The sequence below is a fragment of the Phascolarctos cinereus genome, unplaced genomic scaffold (genome assembly GCF_003287225.1).
Source record: "Phascolarctos cinereus isolate Bilbo 61053 unplaced genomic scaffold, phaCin_HiC Scaffold_4;HRSCAF=312, whole genome shotgun sequence".
NCBI classification, from domain to species: Eukaryota; Metazoa; Chordata; class Mammalia; order Diprotodontia; family Phascolarctidae; genus Phascolarctos; species Phascolarctos cinereus.
The window spans coordinates 645,384,209-645,393,108 of NW_027555847.1; the positions used below are offsets into that span (position 1 = coordinate 645,384,209).

Consider the following 8,900-nt stretch of genomic DNA (forward strand, 5'->3'; position numbering starts at 1 on the left):
TAATCCAAATTTGTTGAATCCGGCAGCATTGTAATGCCACTTTCGAAGACTCTGGAGCCATCGGCTTAATTCTATAGTAGGTACCTGTGTCGCCACCTTGATCTGGAGAGATGTTTTAATCTATGTGGGAGCAGCTGAGTGGTACAGTGGATAGCCCACTGGCCCTAAGTCAGGAGGACCTATGTTCATATCCAGCCTCTGATACTTACTAGCTATGTGACCCTGGGCAATTCACTTAACCCCAATTGCCTCAAAAAAAACCCCCACCGAAACAAAAAGTTTTAATCTATGTGCATGCATCTATTATCTATATAGATAGATATAAATGTATACATACAGCATAGTGCAGTCAATAAAGAGTCAGCCCCAGAGAAAGATCTAGGCTCAAATTCTGCCTCTTGGCACATGCTGGCCTTGTGACCCTGGGCACTTAAACTTTCATAGCTTAGGCAACTCCCTAAAACTTAAACTGCAGAGAAGGTGCTGGTCTTCTTTTGAAGAAAAAGTTTCCTGGGGCAATCCCCACACTAATGAAATTACAGCTCTTATCCCTATCTCTGATATATAATAAAGCATTTTGCATTTGCTTTCTGGAAGTCCTCTCTGCCCTATTTGAACCCTCTGCCCTGGAACCGGGCCCATTCTCCTCTGAGTTAATGAGGCTATTCATCCTTCTAGCCTAGTGTTCCTTACCTGCATTGCACATGAAGGGTTTTGGATGACCTAGATAATTGTGTCAGTTAACTACTTTAAGAGAGTAGACATTTCTACGTGGCTTGGTGACTCTGGGGTCAGAGGGTTTGGGTTCAAGTTCCATCTCTGACCTTGGACAAGTTTATGAAAATACGAAGATTATTCCTTCCTCCAACACACTGGCATAAAGAAGCCTTACCTGATCTCTCTTCTCCTTTGTCAACGTACTTAAGTTCTACAGTCTTAATATAAAGACCAGTTTAGAACTTCTTATACCAATCCCATTTTACAGTAGGATTAGCTAGATACCCCTGAGGTCTCTTCCAGCTCTCATCTATAATCCTAGATTAAGGTGAGGGGGATAGAAGGAAGGGGAGGGGGAGTATAATCACAGAAAGCCCAGACAAATTGGGCCGTATTGGGTTGTATTGAATCTATCGATCGTAGGTGTAAAGTAGACACAAATAATTCCATCAGTTTGGAAGGAGTGAAGTGCTTTGATCATTGGATGAAGACAGATGAAGCTACATAAGATGTCTTGGTGATTGGCTGAAAGAATCAGGCACACCTCTGGGCCCATGTCTGTAATACAACAGGCCAGTTCAAAATACTGAATTCTAGCAGCATGCCAGCAGAGGGGTGGTGGGCTGGTAAAATTCACTAGTGAAATTCTTCTAAGCAGGAAATGCCCTTGAGAGAAAGGATTGAATTTTTCTGCCTTGATCTCCCTCCCCCACCATTGATCTGGTGATGACTGTGAATTTCTAAAGGTTAGAAGAGTTGGAATTCCCCACCCACTGTCATTGGGTAGCAGCTTCTTCAGAACAACAGTGGCTGTTGGCAGAGGCTACATCAAGGGCAGAGAGACCAAGTAAACATGCCAAGGAAAAGCAGCTTCAGGACTCTACAAGGGCACTGCCACTCAAACCCTAGCAGAAAGCTGTACTTAAAGGGGAAATTCATGAAGACTCCAAGAAGAGAGAAAATTTGTAATCAGAAACTTTTGACTTTACTCTTTGGCTAAATGTGCCTTCCAAACCTGGGTACTTCTCCATGGTGAGAGTGTACCCCTAGTTAGGAGGCTGTTTTTGTAACAATTCTCCTTTCTAAACCAGGTTGGTAAATACCTTTTCTAAAAATCTAATTAACTCTGGTTGATAATCAATGGGCAAGCATGCTGATTTGGGTTTATAAACCTGCCTAGAAATGAGGACAGAAGTAGCTACTTTTGGGGAGACCCTGCTGTCAAATACAGTGAGAGTTGGGTAATCCACCCTGGATTAGGTGCTACATGATGAATTGAATAGCCTCTGAAAGTACCTTAAAGAGTTAACTCTCCTGATACGTGTGAACAGTTTAAGAGAAAAGATAGGATTTTATTTTTTCCAATTGCACCAAAGGATCAGACATAATACTTGATTGCCTTGAAGTTTTCTATCTTTTAAGGGCTTTGAAATTCATTAACTTAATGTTAAGATGGCTGCTCCTTTAATGAGGTAGGTTTTAATTAGGTGAGCTTCTGAATAAAGAGAACAGGTTAATAGGAACATTCTTGCCTAAGTGTCTGAAGGGATATTGCTTTAGTGAGGAAGCTGCAGTCATTTGGCAGGGGCTTGCCTTTAGGTAGGAGCTGCCAATTGGATCTGATCTTAATCTGATTTCACTTATAGGCAAGACAAGTCTCTAGAAAAGAACAGCTGATAAATTATATGACAATACCTTGAATTTAGAGTATCTGAATAATTAAGAGGTGTGGCATAGTGGGGGACAAAGCATTTAGAATGAGAAGACCTAGGTTGGAATCTTGGCTCTGGTACTTATCACCTTTGTGACCTTGGGTAACTCAAGTCACTGAATACTTATTAAGTACTTCCTGTATGTGAGGCATTGCCCAGAAAAAAAAAATACCATATCCTTTAGGAACCTCCATTCTGGGGAGTTGTTACTATTAAGGTTGGTGAAAATGCATTCATTTCTCTTGCCTGAGTATGAGGGCCAGGACTAAGAGGGCCTGAACCTTATCTAAGCTTTGTGTTTCATCCAGTGGAAGGCATAGGATTCCTACACACAGTCACGAAATAAATGTCTGTTGAATTAAATTGAATTAAGTGAGGGGGACTACACCTTGAGTTGCTCTTTAGTCTTCTAGCAGCATAAATTTTTAAGATGGTAGGCTGGATGCAGAACAGTTTTGTTTATTTCTCTGCTTAAAAAGTAACTATTTGTCCTCATTTTTGAAAAGGGCCAATGATATCACAGGGTGATGTCTTGATTCATGCATGAATTGGATTTAAGTGAGGCAGAATTGTACAAAGCTATCAGCCTCATTCTCTCTTCCAGTCATCAAAAATCGGTGGTAAGACAAAAGTCAAGATGACTGGTGATGGCCCAGGATGCAGTGGATGACCTTGGTGTCTTTGATGTCTAACCAAGCTCTAAGCATTCTGCTTTAGCTGCCTTCACTGCTGTTGAAACAGATTGTTCTCATCTGCCCATTCTACCAGGGAAAGTCTTCACATGCTTGAGGTAGACATTCCCCTAACTCACCAACAGCTCTGAGGCCTGTTGGTTACCCTAAGCCGGGTTTAGCCAGTCTGCTGAGATGATTTACCAGGGTGTGGCCACTGCCCATGCTACAGCTTCTTGGAGCCACAGGGGAGAGTTGGGTGAGTCACCCAAAGGTGGATGGGCAGCCTTGAAAAGGGCTTAGCAAGTCCTCTCACCAGAGGTGCCAACCATGCAAGTAAAGAGTAATCCTTTCATCTCGGCTTCATTCAGCATCATGCTGTGCTAACTGGCCCAGGGGTAACCTAAGTTGTCTAGAACTATATGCTAAATGTAGGGAAGGATATTAGACTAAATGGAAAGGTTCCAGTTGAGTAGTAATTAATAAAACTAACAGTTAACATTTGTATGGCTCTTTAAGGTTTGCCAAGCACTTTCCTTTATCAACATGGCATAGTGACTCTGTGGTCAGAGGGTTTGGGTTCAAGGTCCTTCTCTTACCTTGGGCAAGTGACTTATCCACCTTGGGCCTCCGTTTCCAGGAATACAAAGAGTATTCCCTCCTTCACCCCAGTGGCATGAAGAGGCCTCACCTGACTCCTGTTCTCCTTTGTCAAACTACTTAGTTCTACAGTCTCACTGTAAAGACCGGTTTAGGACTTCTAGTGCGTAGAGCACTGGGCCTGAAGTCAGAAAGATCTGGTTCAGATCCTGCCTAGGATTTACTGACTGGCTGTGTGATTCTGGCCAAGTCACTTCACCTGTTTGTCTCTGTTTGCTCATTTGTAAAATAAGGACTATCATTAGCACCTACCTCTTAGAGTTGTTGTAAGGATCAAATGAGATAATATTTGTAAAGGACTTTATAAAACTTAAAATGCTTTGTAAATGCTAGCTATTATTATGATCTCAACAATAAGAAACTCAATTATGAGCAACTAAGGCGGAGAGAGGTTAAGAGATTTGCTCAAGGTCAGACAGGTAGCAAGTGTCTGAGGCAGGATTCGAACTCAGGTCTTGCTGACTGCAGGGCCAGCTCTTTAACCATTATACCATGCTGCCTCTCAGATTAAATTAAGGACTTCAAGGAGGAAGTGAGTTTTGATGATATTGACTTTTCTAGCTGACTGTTTGGATATGAAATGTGAGGGAGAGGGAAGAGTCAAAGATAACTCCAGAGTTTCCAGTGTGGAATACTGGGTGAATGGCTGAGAAGAGATGTGATTTAGCACTGAACAGAGAGCAAAGCTTCTGAACAGGGAAATGTGTGAAGACTTGGGTACCAAGCAGATCTGTTTGCCAGACTCTGACTTTCCACTTCACAGAATAATAAGAAACGAGGGCAGTTTGATTGGGAAGAACTAACTGGTGTAGGGCCATGAAGTCTATGCTCTGAAGAGTCTGGCTCATTAGCCGTTAGCTGTTAGCCCCTGAGCAGTGAGTGACTTGGGAGGGAGGATCTGGGGGGGGGGTGTAGTATTCTTGCTGATTGTGAAGAATCCTCCTTTTCTTGACCTGTACATTCTGTGTTTGTTAAACTAGCTTTTAAATACATCTGTAATTTTAAAATAAATTTGACCTAAAAAAAAAAGAGACTGGGACATCCGTTCAGATACAATGGTCAGATTTTAAAAAATGATCTTGGCTTCAGTAATTCATTCTTGTACTTTAAAACATTTTTTTCTTTCCCTTTGTACTATGGTCTTTTTTTAAAAAAATTGCTTTATGTATTTCTGTGTTCTCACTATCAAAAAGCAGGCTATTTGCTCTGAGGAGATGGGAAGGCCATGAGCTGCTGCTAATATCCCTAAAAAAGAACATTAGCCACTCTCTTACTCTGAGGCTAACTGTGGGCACCATTTAAAAGCAATCTCTAAGCTCTGTAGGTTTCAAACTGGTCCTTATCCTGGGACTATAGAGTGAGAATATTTAGGAGGAAGAGCAAGAAAGTCAGGTGAGACATCTTCATGATAGAAAAGCGTGGAATTGGAGAGAATAATCTTTGGACTGGGAAGGACAAAAATGGCTGACAGTTGTTGACAGCCACAAAGTTGAAGACAAGCGCAAAGGTATAGATCGGCATTTTGACAAAGAATCTGGTGACAGCCTGGGAATAACTCTTCATTTCATTCATAGTGGAAACCCTTCTCTCCAGTGCATAGGTATTAAGGAGGTAGGCCAGTGAATTACAGAACCACAAGGAAATGATGTTACCCAAAAGTCAAGGAATAAGACTCACAAAGAATCCTAGGCAGCCTTCCTCCCAGTTATTATGGAGTCATGTAGTATTTGCGCTCTTCCATTGAATTGTACTATAGACCTCAGGGTAATCATGTGGAAGGAATGTGTGACAAGGGTAGCAGCAGAACGAGCTATCACCTATTGAGCAGTCTCCTTGACAACCTTGTCAAAGCTGGATGGGGTATCTTTCTATGTAGGAGGAGGTGAAAATCCATGTTTTAACTCCTCAGTTTTGTCATATTCCTGGTATCAAAGCAAAACTCTACTATGGACCACAATTCCAGTGGCTCAAGAATTCAGTGTGGGAGTTAAGCCTTTGAATAGCTCATATTTACTATTGATATTCATGATATGCTGGACATAACAAAAGAGGCCAGAGGAGTTGACAGATTCCATTACCTACAGCTAGAGGGAAAGGCTCATATCCCATCTATATGAGTACTTTCACATACATAAGCAGCTGAAAGAGGATGATGAGGTCCATGCCCAGCAACACCTGACTGGCCTTCCCTGCCATGGTGGCACTCGTGGATGCTCAGAGCAAGCAACCAACTGGGTCCTGGATCTCATGCTAGAACCAATGGCTTTGCTCTCAATTCCTTTTTTGACAGGGTTATTTGACTAGATCACAAGAATGCTGGAGATATCATTTACTCAGGTTTGAGCAACACATTTTAAAAAGTCTCCCATGCTATTCTTTTGGAAAATATGGATGAATGCAGAGTTAGAAGATAGTAGATTAGGAACGGTCAGGAAGGGTGAAAGGAGAAAAGAGAAGAGGTACTTATACCACACCTGACTGCTGGGAGGTGGGCAGTTTCCTTTCTAGCAGTGTCTTGTTGAATCCTTAGTAGTTTTGAAAGTCTTTTCAGATATTATATATTATAGAATGTTTATAGCATATGGATTGAATTCCAAAAGTTGATTTGGAAATCAGTTGTTTGAAATTGGGACCATATTTTTCCATAGAAACAATGGGTGGTTATGGTCCTGGGCCAATTTATCAAAGCCTGTTTAATCCATCACATACTTAAAGCAGAGCATTAATTGTACCATCTCACCTACACCTAACCACCATGTAAAACATTTACTGTTATAGGAGAATGAATTCCAAGTTTTGGCTTGGCACATCTCTTTCCCTCAGAGGTGGCACTGGGAAACTAGGATTAGTTGTGGGAATGGAGAGTTAAATTACTGGGGCACCAATAATTTTAATTTTCTATACCTCTAAACATACATTGGGATCAAAGCATTTCTTTAATTCATTTACTTCCTAGCTATGGTAAATTAGCAAGGGGAGAAAGGGAAGAAAGGAGGGAACAAGCATTTATTATATACCTACTATGTGCTAGGCACTATGCTAAGTGTTTTACAAATATTATCTCATTTGATCCTCACAACAATCCTTTGAAGTTATTATCTCCATTTTACAGTTGAGAAAACTGAGGCAGATAAAAATTAAGTGACTTGTGCAGTGTGACACAACTGGTAAGTGTCTGAGGCCAGATATGAACTCAGGTCTTCCTGGCTAGCAATAAATAGTCCAAGGATGCGAATAGGTTGTTCTTAAAAGAAAAAAATGCAACTTATCTGCAACCATAGGAAAAAAATGTTCCAAACCACTAATAATGAGAGATATGCAAATTAAAACAGCTTTGGGGTTCCACCTGACACTCTTCAGATTGGCATAGATGAAAAAAAAAAGGAAATGGCAATCATTTAAGATAGATAAAGCAATTATTAAGTGCTTATTCTATATCAGGTACCTGCAAGCAATTATTAAGCACTTGTTATATATCAGGTACCTGCTAAATATTGCAGAAGCAAGCTGATCCCTACCCATAAGGGGCTCCCATTGTAATAAGGGAAGACAACATATAAGGAGAGCTGTAAAGTGTGGGAGAAGGATATGCAAGGTGTTAGGTGGGTGCAGAAGCCAATCAAAGCCAAGGGACCCAGACTTTACATTTATCCCTATCTATGGAATTTCATCTTATTAGATCCAACACAATGCTGTAGGCCAGGGGTGGGGAATCTTTGGCCTTAAGGCCACATGGGGCCTTCTAGGTTCTTAAGTGCAGCCTTTTGACTGAATCTAAATTTTACAGAGCAAATCCTTTAATTTTTATTAATACATTTTGTTCAACTTTTACATTTCTATCTTATTTTTTAAATGAATGTATTTAAAATACCAAAGAGCAAAATAATTTTCAACAAAATAATCCTCCCAGATTGACTAGCACAATTAGAACATTTGTAAGTCATAAGGGCTAAATTGATGACTACTACACTCTATTTAGTTCTAATTTCCCCTGCCTAACTGGTGCCACTAGGGCATGAGGCTGGTTGGTGAGAGTCTATGGGGGTCGAGTATGCCAGTCTATTATCAGCTTTTGACAATGGTGCACTCTGATTTTTTTTTGAAGTGGAATTTATGAATAGTTGCACAGTTTGACAGTATTTTTTAGTTCCGTCTGCTCAATAGCCCGTCATGTCAAAGAAGACCAAGAGAATGCTAAAGGAATAAAACAGATTTTTTTAATGAGGATTGGAAACTGCAATGTTATCTTGTTTCTGCTGAAGATAAGATGATTTGCTTGCTTTGTGATACTCCAATATCAACATTAAAGAAATTCAGTGCTTATCAGCATTATAACACTCATAAGGACCACAGATTTTAGATTTGAGGGAGAGGCACAAAAGGATGTATTGCAGAAATTAAAAGATGAAAAGCAAAAGCAAAGACAATTCTTTCAAACAGCAATAAGATCTAGAAAGAATGCCATTGAAGTAACTTATAAAGTAGCTTATATACTTGGGGAAAAAAGGGAAGCCATTCAGTGATGTAGAAATTGTGAAGGAATGCATTGTCAAAGTTGTAGGATGCTTAGACCCTGATAACATTTCAAGGTACAAACTGCCTCTTTCAAGGAAACCATAACTGAGCAGCAGTATGAATTAGCCTTCAACTTAACAGAACAACTTCATGCAATACTTCAAAAGGAAATATATACATATTACTCAATCGTTTTGGATGAATCAACTGATACTACTGACTCAGCTCATGTTTTTTGCTTCATTCAGGTCATAACAAAAGATTTTCTTTGCTATGAAGAGTTACTCACTTTGGGCACTCTTGCAAACACCATGGGGAATAGATATCTTCAATAACTTTCAAGATAAATGTTGTGAAGTTGGACTGAATTTGGTAAATTTAATGAGTGTATGTATAGATAGTGCACCTTCCATGACAGGAAAACGTGAAAGGTTTATTGCACAGATAAAAAAAAAGTATTAACAGATCCAGATGCCCTCATTTCTTTTCATTGTGCCTTGCATCAGCAAAATCTCTGTGCTAATGCTGCTATTTTAAGTGACACTTTGCAACAAGTTAAAAGTATTGTTAATTATATTCGTGCAAATGCAACACGGCATTGTCAGTTTCATAACATGCTAAAGTT

The 8,900-nt window shown here is 40.1% G+C and overlaps 1 pseudogene; it reads right to left on the reverse strand.

Moving 5' to 3' along the window:
• Positions 1 to 5,110: 5,110 nt before the first annotated feature.
• Positions 5,111 to 5,956, reverse strand: LOC110194593 (mitochondrial carrier homolog 2 pseudogene; annotated as a pseudogene).
• Between the last annotated feature and the right edge of the window lie 2,944 nt (positions 5,957 to 8,900).